Source organism: Equus quagga, chromosome 12, assembly GCF_021613505.1.
Source record: "Equus quagga isolate Etosha38 chromosome 12, UCLA_HA_Equagga_1.0, whole genome shotgun sequence".
NCBI lineage: Eukaryota > Metazoa > Chordata > Mammalia > Perissodactyla > Equidae > Equus > Equus quagga.
In genome coordinates this window covers 19,443,418-19,457,101 of record NC_060278.1, presented here as the reverse complement: position 1 = coordinate 19,457,101, position 13,684 = coordinate 19,443,418, and positions in this window count along the sequence as shown.

The following is a 13,684-nucleotide window of genomic DNA, read 5'->3' as shown; positions in this document are numbered from 1 at the left end:
GGGAAGTGAGACTCAAAAATGACAACTAAAAACTACATTCTTCATCCTTCTCTTTCATTTCCTTTTTTCTTCTCCCAATATTTTTCTTTCACCAACATTTTATTAACAATGTAAAAGGCCAGCCCATTGGAGAAGAATTGGGGGAAAGTAAAACAGTCAAGGAAGGTAAGCATTGAAGCGAGGCAGAGATGGAAGGAGCTGGTCTTCAGTCTGAACAAGAATGGACTTGATGATGGAGCACTGTCTGGGGCTTCAGAAGCACTGGGCCACTCATCTACCTCATAGGGCTTCCTTTGGACTGTTATCCATGTTGAAGTGCTATATCTTGGTTCATTTGCTTATTCAACAACTACTATGGTATGCCTACTGTGTAGTAGGCACTGTGCTAGGCACTGGGGATGCAACAGTGAATAAATGCAGATATGTTTTCTGTAAACATGGGTGACTCAGACTGACACCGAATCATCAGACTCAGGGAGAAGAGTATGTTTCAAGATCAATCAGTTGACAGATTCATTGCCAAAGGAAGTTTCCTTAGCTTCTTAAGAGGAGATGCAAGGATTTCAGACCAAGATTGATGCATCTAGTCAAAGGGAATTGAAAGTTTGCAAGGCAAGATGCATAGCAGTGAATCTTTGGTCGTTAGCATTCTCTAGGGGAAAAGCATAAACTGAGGTCACTGATGGACCCAGGCAAACACCCCTTACCAGGCAAAGAGCTCAGATCCCTGAACACTTGTGTCCTCCTCACTTTCTTGATTCACTTTCTGCTGCTCCATGTAGTCATTCCACCCCCGAGGCCACGTAGCTCTCAGTTTCTCGGAGGCCAGTCAAGAGTAAATGTAAATCCAAAGCTTATTTAGTCCCCTCTAAAACTCCATGCCACACTCAGAAAGGAAACCAGTTCTCCAAGAGACCAAAATTAAATTAGGTTGGCATCTTGAGTGGGTTGGAGAGGAAGTCTATGTGATTCGGGTGACCTTTAAACAGAGTTCCTATTAACACTGGCCACTGCGTAAATCTTGATTTTTCAGTTGAAAGGTAAGTTTACCCTTCATATATCACACCGATGTTACCAAGACACAGGAGAAAACTTTGGTTTAGGACAAATTACATTTAGAAATTTAAAACAGAAAAATCCGCTTTGTAAATGATCCAGTAATTTTCTATCATCTGGAAATACTTCACGTAAAGAACAAATTGAGTAGAAAAAAAGACCTATTTTGGATTAGAAAATATTTTTCAGTTAGGAGAGGAGGAGACGGAGATGGGATGGAAAAAAAAGTTAACATTCAAATTATTATTGTCCCTAAACTCTGTTCTTAGGAGGTGAATGGACTGGGTCATGGGGGCTCTTGGTGGCTTAAGACATGTGTGGTGATGGGGTAGAGAAGATAACCAGACACTTTATGGAAATATGTGTTTACTGGGCATGCTCTCCAAGGTAAGCCTTGAATGAAGACTCAATGAGAACACTGGGTGATGGCAGACATGTCAATGAGATGGAAGCTGGTGGATGGGGTGAGAAGGAGAGTGAAAAAAGGAGAAATTGGGAAAGATTTCTTTCCTTGTATTGCAAGGCTGCTTCTCTTAATTTTGTGGCTTTGCCACAAGCACAAAGGCCTGTGACGAACGTATAATAAGACTTACATAAATGTTGATGTTTATACCCGAAATTCTATACATCATACATCGATTTATGCTAACTTCCTCCTTAAAATAAAAATTCTCTTGGGAAAGTTCAAGACAATCGACCATCCATTTTTTTATGACGAACGTTTAATAAGACTGCTTTCTTCTGGTTTCTATTAGAGACTAGCTGAACAATGAGAGTTTGATGGCCAAGTGGATAGGAAGAAGCAGGGCAATTTAGGGTCACGAAGATGTTGGGCTGAGTTTGGGTGCAAGTGGGGTCTTGGGAAGTCAGAAGTTTCTACTTCTCTGGGATAATGTCCTCAAAGTGCCAAGTGAACAAAATATCAGGAAGAAAAGCCAATTAGAACGACCGTGGCCATGCAATTTGGGGCACAATGTAGGATTCACATAACCCTCACTCTTCGAAATTGTAAGCATTCTTTGGAAAACTAAGAATCTAAAATATTTTTAAGATTTAAATGCTGTGAGTTGGAGTCAACCAGTCTTCTAAAGTCTCGTGCTTTCCGAGCTTCAGTGGTGTCACCCCAACGTGCCAGCATCCACATTTGCTATCCAGAGTTGCGAACAGTAATTTTCAGCAAGACGTCAAGTAGGCGCTTGACAGTAGTAGAAGCAGCATCACAACCATCATCTCAAAGGATCATTTATCAGTTATTTTGGGAAAGGGGAGGATTTTTTTTTTAGAAGAGAGGAAATGATGCTAATGAGTTTTTTGTCTGCATACATTCCCCACTGAGATCCTATCTCAGTGCATCTCAGCTTGCTACATATTTAGCCTTAAAGGAAAATGAGGTGAGATGGAGATATTTGAATCATAGAAGTAATAAAACATGCTTCTGGAAAATAGCTTTTCTACTCTTTCCTAACCCCACACCTCCCAGTTATGAGGTTTGTTTCTTCAATGCAAGTCTTGGGAAAGTATTGCTGGGGATACTGATTCCTAGAAAAATACATACATATGTTTATAATTTATCTGAAGGGAAAGAGAGAAATAGCAAAGAAAATGGACTAGAGAAAAATAACACAATGTTAGAAAAAAGAGAAAAGAAACAAGGACAGTGTTTGCTCTATGAGGACATTCTGCAAACTGCACCCTTACCAGCTTCCCAGGAAACCCAGGGTGCCCTCATCTCTTGGCTCAGACATTGGTGCCAGGCAGTGTCTTCTATTCACATGCCTTTCCTTTGGATCTTGCTGATTGATGTACTTCTTACAATCCCTTCAACAGGCTGGGAATGAGGGTGACCTGCATGCTGGGTTATCAATGGAGCTGAAGGAAGGGCTGCAAGGAGATTGATAGGATGAAGCTAAGAAGCATCCTTGGTATGAAAGGAGGGGTTCTAGGTCATGAAGCACTAGATCCATTGGGTTGCCTGCAAGAAATGTAAAATTTCTCAGGTTCCTAGGTGATTCACTTAATTTTCCCATCATCACTGTATGGTTGGTTTTGTGGGTATGTGGTTAAAACTAGACACAAAGGACCTTGAACATACCCTCCAAAACTAAAATATAACCGGGGCCTGAGGTCAAATGTTACGTGGCTGGTATCCGTGATGGGAAAGATCTTGGAAGATGGCTGATAGGGGGTTGGTGGAGTCTTGACTTGCCCAAAGCCTGCTATAGGTGAAGGAGATAGAGTGGGAGCAGTTCGGGGTAAGAGTATGCCCTCTTCATGGGTTTTCCACCACTACAAGTAGTCCGCCACCCGAATGGTCAAGTTGAAATCCCTTATAACTCAGGTGTTAGAAGACTGGGAGTTGTCCTGTACAAGTTGGGTCACCAAAGTTCCTTTTACATTTTGTGTAGGTAGTACCATGCTATCACCAACAAAGTTCTTAGGTAGTAAGTTGAAAGGTGGTCAAGGTCAGTTGTGATGGTGCAGGGTACAGAATGGGGTCTCAGTAGACAGAGCAAAATTGGAAGCAGTGGAAGGGAGGAGAGAGGGTATATGCCTCAACTGCCCCTCAAGCTAGGTTCTGTGCTCCAGTCTTCCACTTGAAGGTGAGGATCAGATTCAAGCAGTGCACATGGTTAAGACCTGGCTTTTCAGCAAGATGAATTATCAGCTGTTTCATGGCTGAAATGTTGGATAGATGCAGATGAGAAAAGCAACAGCATTGAAATCAACAGTTGAGAAGACATCACAGCTATCATGATGGCTATACTCTGCTGTGCAGAACAACAGCATTTCTGTGTCCTGGTGCAACGCCCCTGGGGATTAATGCTTTCAGAGATCAGGAACACGCAGAAGAGGACATGTCTCTTCCAGCAGGGTGTTGGATCGATCTGCACACATATTTGGTTGTAGAACGAGCTCCTCCCCCTTAAAAATTGTTTGAGTCCCTCCAGACTGCTGAAAGTGTCCAGGAATTAGTCCACCTGCTTACTTATGGTTACATACAGCTGGAATGGAGGTGACTCCACTAAGGGAGAGGACGGGACTCACACAAGGCAGGGGGGTTTGTAGGAAGGCAAGCCCTGGCTAGCCACGTGGGGCAGGTTGATGGGAGGCTGTGTAGGAGAAAAGCCTTCAGGTCTTGACTTCAAGAGACTTACTCTTGGTTTAATCCAGATCCTACAGAAGCTTATAATACAGCAAATCCTGCAGACAGGGGGAGGAGATTACCCAGAATTAGTTGACAGTCTATGTAGTCTATAGAATATAGTCAAAGAAAGATGCCCTTCAAATGAAAGAAAAAAACCTGCAATCACTTGAGCCAACTTCTAGCTAATAAAGCACTAAAGAGAAGGTTCTGTAAGGGCATCAGCAGTGACTAGATATGGCTTATTTTAAACTACGATCACATTTGCATCAAATAATAAATGGTCTACATCTGTTAAAAACTCTTTTTTTCTTTCTAGCTGTCACTTTATGTCCTGGTGAAATCTTGCTCTCTGATTATTTTACTATATTGGAAAGAGGAGAAGCAAAGAGGGGAGGAAATATTATTTCCTTAGCACCCCATCAATCCAGACATATTAAGTACTTTGCCTCCATTATCATCAGAACGACACTATGCATTACTTATTATCAATTCTACTTTCCAAATCAGAAAACCAAGGTCTAAAGAGTTTGCGTAGCTTTCTCAGCCACTGAGAACAGAGACAGAACTGGAACCTGTGTGTATCCGCTTCCAGTGCCATCGCTCCCTCCAGTGAACCATGTCGCTTCTCCAAACCAACAGCAGAAATGTACACTGCAGCCCATCAAGAGCTGAAATATTTTATCTGTGAATGAGTGAAGTTTCACTGGGTATGTGTGATGCAAAATTCTTAAATATAGGGTGTATATATTTGTGTGTGTGCATGTGTGTATGGGTTTGTAGTATGTATATGCATGTATATGTATATAGTACACACGTATATCTATATACTATGTATATACATACACGCGTACTCTCTCTCTATATATTTCATTAAATCATAATCCTGCATTAATGATGTTTGTGCATTGTTATAAAGACAGAGAGTGGGGCTTGCACAAGTCACAGGAGCAGGCTATGTGTTTTTTTGCCTGTTTGCTGATAAATGTACATCAGGCAGAATTTGGCCTGACTTGTTTTCCTGTAATATACCACCCACCTCTAACCAGAGGAGGGTACTAATATTTACCAGAAGGATCTGACCTTAGCTGGATAGCTACCTAGTCTTGGGTCCATCTGTCACTCCTGAGCCTCTGAGAAACCAGCCTCACTACAATGAGGCCAGCCTACCACACACCCACCACGCACCCACCATGCATGCTGTTGACTATTCATGCACCCAGCATGGGTCCAGCCCAGCATCCCACAGCTGTGTCACGACAGCCTCTGCAGGAATCGCTACCCATGAAATATGCTTGGGTTTACTTTGTCATTTCTAGGGCTGGGTTAAATCCGTCATTTTAAGAAGCTAAAATGTGGGTAAGTGTTAAATGCATTACTATTCATTTGGGGGGGAAAAGTATCAACATGGATAAATTCCACTAATTTGTCTTTTCCTACACTTGTCTGTTTCTCCCTAATAATTAATTATTTAATAATTTCTTCATCGCTCATCCCACACCTCTTTCCTGAACATGACCACTTGCCTTAGGATACAGAGCTGAATGAGGTGTGGTCCTCACTGTGGACCTCCCTGAGGTCTCGAGTAAGGGAGGCAGAGGGGAGAATAAGAGTGATGAAGAGATACAGGAGCAGAGGGAGGAGGTGTGCAAGATGGGAGAGCATGGAGGAGAGGGCGGAGTCTGATGGAGGAGGCAGCCCTTGGAGTTTTGCACTTTGATCCTCTTAACAGAGCCCTGGGTTTAGGAGTATGTTGCTGTTTCCATCAGGACCAGCTCAGTGTCACTCAAACACTTAGAGAAGTGAGGAGACACCAGGAATCCCAGGGTTTGCCATGGTTCCTAGGTCGTACCACAAGGGACTAGAAATGCTTCTTGGGACTGAGAACGATCCCTGAGACAAGAATACATGCTGTAAGAATTGTACTCTGGGCCCAAAATTGTTGTTTCTATCGAAAGCTATTCTCACTTTCTGGGATGTAAGATTTAGACCTGGCCAGCTGGAGTGTAGGTCCTTCCTTTGCCTGTTTATGCCTGTGGAACATCAGAGCGTTGGTTTCTCATGCATCCAATGAGGATAATAATAAAAGTAATAATCATGCCTTCTCCACTGACCTCTCAGGGTTTTTATGAGGCTCAAAGGGGATAATGCATGTGAAGGCGCCTTGTAAGCTCTAAAGCGTGCCCTAAGCATTTGCAGTCATTATTATCAGTATTGGCAAAGTGTCAGTTACTGCATCCCTTCCATCTGTGTGGAAAGCCTTTTACTCACTCTGCCATTAGAAGGTCACTCGTGTCAACTCTGAGAGGCCCTTTGCAACATGGGATTCCATTGTTGCATCTTGTGAGGAGCGATCCATTTGGAGTAACCTCCTCTTAAGGTTTGACGAATGCCTTCATTGTTAGAAGCAAACACGAGGCAATGCACATGTGTTTGAATCAGAGTTTTATGTCTAATGCTCAGAGGATTATATAATTAAATCATAGATGACGTCTTCTGAAATACTCAGAAAGAGTCTCATTCTCATATAGGCTCAACATCCACGTTGCACGTTCCCATTGCTTGTTGTTAGGTGATGTATGTATGTGTGACATGGTGTGTGCGTGCCCCTGCACACTCATCCATACGTGAGTAGGGCAGAGGGTAGGGACACAAGGAGAAGATGAGAAAAAGTCTTATAAAATGAACCCAATTGTGCAAAATATTACACGATGGCAAATACTTCCAGCCTCAATCTACCTGATGGTCACCCTGGCTTCAGGGATTAATGACCCTTGTCATTAGACTTCTGAGACAGACAGCATCTCATTGCAGGGGACTATTTCCATGAATGAATAATCATAATAAATACAAGCCAGAGGTTCATCTTCTACTGTCTATTTCACTGTCCCAGACCAGATCTGGGGCAATGGAACTCATTTTCAGTGGCACATGGAAGAAAGCTGCCTTTTCCATCTCTCCAGAAGATTTACGGGCATGCCCCCCATGGTCTACTGCCAGAGCAGAAGCTGCCTTCTTCAGACATCATTCATGCATCACCTCTTACATACAAAGTGCTCTCTGAGACATATTGCATTTTGTAGTGTTTGACTTGGTTTTCTCAGGCGACACTTAAAGAAGTTATATGAGTTATTCAGAATCCAAAGACAGCAAAGTTCAAACTCAGGTCTTCTGGCTCCAAATCTGTGTATTTCCTGGTCCACCACATCGACCTTCTGCTCCCTTGGCCGCCATCCCTCTCTGTGAACACAATCACATCCCCATTCAGCTCCTTCCCGCTGCCTGTTTGTATGAAGGCTCCATATTCTAGATGAGTCCCGAGAATTCCTCACTGGAAGAGGGAAACATGACCACCCTTAGGTTTTGAAGGATTTCTCTTAGAGACTGGGAGCGTCCAAGGTTTAGTCATCTCAGAGTGTCCAGGGCACCAAGGCACCTCATTTTCCTTCTCACTGAACCCAGGCGTCAAGTGCTGCAGCGCAGAGGGAGGAGAGCAGCCTATATCCCAGTGTGGTTGGGAAGTTCAGAGTAGATCCCTGTGGGTGGTTCAAATCCCAACCTGCCACTCACCACCTGTGTATGTAAACTCCCCACGCGTCACGTTCCCCGTCTACACATGGGATAATAAAGCGAACCCCTTACGAGGTCAAGGTGAAGATTAAACATGTAACACCACAGAAAGCATTTAACGCGGGGCCAGCGCCGAGTAAAGCTTCAATAAACATTAGGTATACTCATGTCTCAAAAATGTAAGGAAAGAAAACGAGATAAAAATGGTACAAGTGTTTCTAATATTTCCATTAATGGAAATTATGGTTACCGATGGCATCTTTTTTGTATCCAGCACTGATCTTCTGATAATCAAGTATAATAATGGTATTTAGTGAAATGAGTAAAATCTACAGTACTTTTAGACAATGAATTTGCAGCCAGAGAGTAACGGGCTGTGTGGACTTGATTCTGTGTGTCCTTCGGTACCTCAAACAGCTCTGGCACTCAGCAAGACTGTGTGATGATGGTGTTCACACCTCTCCCTCCTCCCCCTCCCCCTGGAGCGTCCTATAGACACAGATTTCCAAACAATCTATTTTCGCTGCTACTTTCCTACTATTTTGTTTGTTCCTTATGTACCAAATGAAGGCTTTAATGATGTTCCCTGGAGGATATTGGAACTGGCTCCTGTGCATGCATTAGTCAAGAAGGGAACCCCCACCCGCCATGTCAAGCCCTCCAGCACCTCAGACTCTCTTTCATCCAGCTCATGGGGAGCAGAGTTCTGACCAGCATAGGGCGCGCTGTGTCAATGTCTCACTCTCTCCTTCCTCCTGCCATGTTAGTTCCCAGCGCAAGATGACGAACCCTTCCTGGGCTGGGATTGTTTGCCAAGAGTGTGCTGGGCCAGATGGCCTTCAGATCCTGACCATGCCTTGCAGTTATGAGAGGGACACTGGAAGCCAGTAAGACAAGCCCCTCATTTTGCAGATGAGGAAACTGAAGCCTGAGAGGGGGCAAGTCCTGACAGCAAGAGGCTGAATTGGGAGAAGAACCCAGGATGGTCAGCGTCCAGTTGGGATCTCTTTATGCCTCATCTGCTGCCTTCCTAATCATTTTCTAGGCTTCTGTCATCAGAGTAAGGGACTGCTCTCAGGCAATAAATGTGTCTAGTGAAAGAGAGGCTTGGAGCAAAGGACACTGGGTGAAGGACAAGTGTGTTGCTGGGCTCCGGAGCCGGCTCAGATGTACGTGCTGGGTAGTGGTCATCTCTGAAAGGGGATATAGCAAGCGTCGTCCTAACCAAATCTTAGCTCTTTGCTGCTTTTATAGAAAAATTACTCATTTTATAATGATAGCCCATAAATTAATAAATGCCATTAAGTTTATGGGCTTCTCCTAGTCAGTCCTTTTTAGCTATCAATTTAGTTTTTAATAAACTCTCTGTGACTTGTAAAACCACAGTAGTCAATTTTTGCTCTGCGCTGAAGTGACGTTTCTGATATCGACTTCCTTCTGCACATGTGCGCAGTGAAGGAAAAAGAGCCAATAACAAAACAAAAACCGGCCGTGAGACATTCGTCCGTTTACTACATTAGGCAACTGGATTAAGGTCAGCGTGTCTCTTGGCCTCTCCCAGGGTCTGGGCGCCTGCACTGGGGGTCTTGTAAGCCCTGAGCTGGATAGCTCAGATCAAGAGCAGACAGGAAAGCCATCTCAGGTTGAGATCACCTGAAGCAGAGTTGGGTGGGAGTCATGGGTGACCTAGCAAGTGACTTCTCATTTCATCTGAAAGTAGTACCAGCCCTGCACTCCTCATCGGGGTGGCTGAGGATAAAATATGTGAAAGTTCAGTAGCAAGCTCTATGTCATGGAAAATATACAAGTGCAATAATACACAACAATAATAATAAATAACTATCATATACTGAGTGCCTTCTACCGTGCAAGGCACTAGACATTCATTATTACTTTGGATCTCCACAGTTCTCCTAGCATGCAAGTAACACTCTCCTTGGGCTCAGAGTGGGTGGGTAACTTGCTTGAGGTGACACAGTTAGCTGACGGTGGCAAATTCAGACTCCCAGTGCTGCTCATCGGCTCTAGCCCTGGTCCAGCCATGGTCTTGCTCTGCCCTAGGTGATTCACCATGTAATTTTTATTAAGAGATATCTGTCTTAATCCAAACCATACTTTTCAAAGATTTTCTACTAATCATTAAACACATAGATACAACCTGGGATATCTTTATTAACATTCCAGGCTTGGATTCTGCAAGAGACCTGCAATCTCTGTTAATAATTAACACAGGAGGCTTCACACAGAGCTCATCCTCTCTTTCTCAAGAGTGACTAGAAACCCTACACACTGGGCAGGTGGCAGATGAGGGGTAGATATCGGGGAGCCTGGAAACTGCTTATTCAAGGGGGAGCCTAGAACTTCCACTTGCATTTGGAATAGATTTCTCGTGGGCTATTAAAGTTGGAAGAGATTGTAGAGTTTTTTGAAGGCAACATCTTTATTCTCCAGAAGAGAGCTTTGCAGCTCAGGCAGTTTGTAGTACTGTGTCCAAGGTGACCAGCTAGTTGGGGACAGAATTGGGTTAGTTATTTCAACACCTGGTGCTCCTTCCTCCAGCTATGCTATCTCTTGGGCTGAGTGCTGCAACCGATGACCACTGTTCTGACATTTCTCTGTAATGTCAGCTGTAGAGGGGCAGGGCTGAGGCCCAGGGCTGTTACTGGGTAAAGAGGTGACATCTGAAACTCAAACGCTTTTGAGTTAGTGACTGGTCTCCCTGGGCACTGTTAAAATGTGAAGAGAATGGTTTTATAGCCCATAAACTGACTCTCCTAATCGTCTCTCCCATGGCATTTTCAGACCTACCAATGATCATGATACGTAGTCATTAATTTGAATGGGTTTGATTGTGAATTATTTATAATGCCCTGCAAAGGTCTGACAAAGATCTAAATAAATAGATTTTTCTAGAATGTTCACTATCATATCTCCAGCACTTAGCAGGGTGTCTTTATACATAGCATTACTGATAAATATTTGTTGAACAAGGTAGATATTAATATCTCAATTTATTGAAACAGTGGCTCCCAGAAGCTAAGTCCAGTAACTTGCTCTGCATCACACAGATCTGCCTAAGAGGGGAGGTCACATTTGAAGTTAGACCTGTCTGCCTGCAAAGCCCCTATCCCAACCATTTTGCAACCCTAAATTCTAAGTGGGGGGGCTCTCACACATTAGTGGGCTGAGGGTGTGTAATAGCCAGCTGGGGTACAGAATCCTGGGACCTTCCCTAGAGACCTTGATTCTGTGGGACCCTTGTCACAGCACGTTAGGTAATTTTGGTGCAGGTGGACCGTGGGCCACACTTGGACAAATGCTGTTCTAAAGATCAGTAATAACGGCTGACGTTTTTGAGCCGTTAGTCTGTCCCTGGAATAGTATTTAATCCTCTCACCAATCCCATGATATAGGTTCTAGTATTATCACTGCAGAAGCATAGAGAGGTTAGGTGACCAGCTCTAGTGGCTGAGTTGGTAAGGTATGGAGCCAGAAGAAGAACCAAGTGAGATGCTGTAGAACACCCGCTCTTAGCCATGAGCTCTGCAAGAATGAAGGTAAGGAGGAAGGGTAGCATGTGATGGACTGTTATTGCCTCCATTTGGTTTGGTCTTAGCATGAAAGGAACTGGATCCTCAGGCTCCTCCAGATGGAAGGAACGCTGACAAAGGCAGTCCTTCCAGGCATGGCTTCAGTCTGGGGACACACCTAAGGGCAGAGCTAAGCTGTGTCTTGACAGAGGAATTGGACATTGTCTCCAACTGCCCGTGTTACTGCTGGCATTTAGTGTCCACCAACGGATGAGGAGACACGTAGAGTAGATTCCTCTCTTAGCCATGATTTCTTTGTTTATGGGAGCAAAGTAGGTAGACAATGACAAAAGTTATCAATAAAACAGAAAAACTAGGTCTAAGCATCATACTATGAAAAGCTTATAACCACATCAATAACTTTATTAGTCACCTCCTCCCACCTTTGTCCAACTGGAACTTCAGATAATAAAATCTTTGGTTGTTAAAGGTGCAGTTGATCATATTTCTAAAGAAATATTTCCATGATTCAAGCTCCCGAGCTAATAAAGACTCATTTGTGAGAGGTTATACACGGGGCAAAATAGTAAAAAATAGGACATGCTTCAGTCCCCTTAGACTAGTAAAGAGTCCATATGCAGTGTGCTCTGAAAATGGCAAAATCGTCTCATAAAATGTTTACAGCCATGACTACCATTTACGTTGTCAAAGGGGAAAGTAAAAAAGGCACATGCACTGAGGGTTTTTTAGGTGCCCTGTTGTATTAATCATATTTTTTATTTTCTATATTTTATGATGCTTTGAAAATCTTGGTGCCTTGTGGACTGGAGGACACGCTGGCTCTCCCAGGGTTAACTAGTGCCTAGAGATAGCAAACAATTTGCTTGCGAGCACACCTTGGAATGCCAACCAACGAATCCTGAGTCCGTACCCCGGCCTGCCTCCTTTTATAGGCTCCTGCAGTCTGGGACATTATTCCCTGCCGTAGATCACCCCAGGGCCAGGTACAAGACAACTAGAGACACCTCTCCAGCCAGAGCCTGCCAAAATTAATCATGTGCAATCCCAAGCTTGCTCAGCTGCTCACTGCCTTGCCTGCTCTTTTCCATGAAAACCCACAATGAAGGCTTTTGCCCATGCTTTTCCTTGCTCCTCTGCCTCCTGACCAACCCTGGTGCACCCCTGTGTGGCCCTACATGGTGTGCCTGACCCATGTAAAATTCCTCCTCTCAAGAATTGGAAATAACAAACTCTCCTTTCAATGGCAATTGTTTCCTGATCTGTTGGCCTCACCACCCCTGAATATAAACAAAATCCTGGGGACATTTTGAAACACCTCTCTACTGAATGCCAGAATAATTCTCCTAATTTTGACTAATGGAATCACTCCTCCATCTGTGTGTAAATCAACAAGTGTTCACTGCCTGCTCTAAAAACCTTCTTACAAGGTAGGTTACCTCCTGCCATCACGGGATGGTGGTGAAGTCTACGGAGGCTGGAGACAGAGAGAAGTGGTTGAGCCCTCCCACTTGTTTACTAGCTGTGGCTTTGTGCAGGTGAGTCCCTCTACAGCTCAGTTTCCTCATCTGTAAATGCTGATGTGAACATCCACCTCCTATGGTTGTGGGGTTTACACGGGATGGTGGATGTAGGAAAGCCGGCAAGTTGGTTGGATTTCAGTTAATGCTGCACAAAGGGTAGATTTTAGCCGTTCTTATTTTCTCCAATCAACAGTCTCAGCACTGCGGCTCGACCACCCCTGGGTGAGGCTCTGACACTCTACAGAGAGGATGCTCCCTTATCATAAATTCTTTCTGTGGCAGAGAGATTGAATTGGTCTCAGAAGCTCACATTTGGAGAGTTTGTCTTTCAACTTGATGCCCACGGGAATGCTGGGAAAAAAGAGCGCCTCCCACACTGGGCGCCACAACACACTGGGGAGAGCTCAGCCTGTGGAACGGAGGGGGAGCTTGCAGGTGGCTATCTTCCCATCTATTCATTTGCGCTCACTGTCCTGTGAAAAGCTCCTCCCTGTGAAATTGGTGGGGCCATGGTTTTGGGAAGGGACCATCTGCCTGGTCCCAGAGGTGATTCATGAACTTGGAGGGATTGTGTTAGCTGTTCATTTCAGCAACAGGAATTACCAATTCATTTCACGGCTTTGAGAATCCGAATCATTTTTGGACTGCAGCAGGCATGCATGGGTTCTGGCATTTCTATTAGCATTGCAACCAATTTTTCTCTTTTTTTGCAAAATCCTCTGCCTTCAATATTAACATGATTGGCAGCAAGCCTTTTGTACCTTGGTCTTTCAAGAGTCCCCTGTCATGTGTAAAGACATGTACTTCCACCCTAGATATATATTTCGCTAGTAAACGTACACATT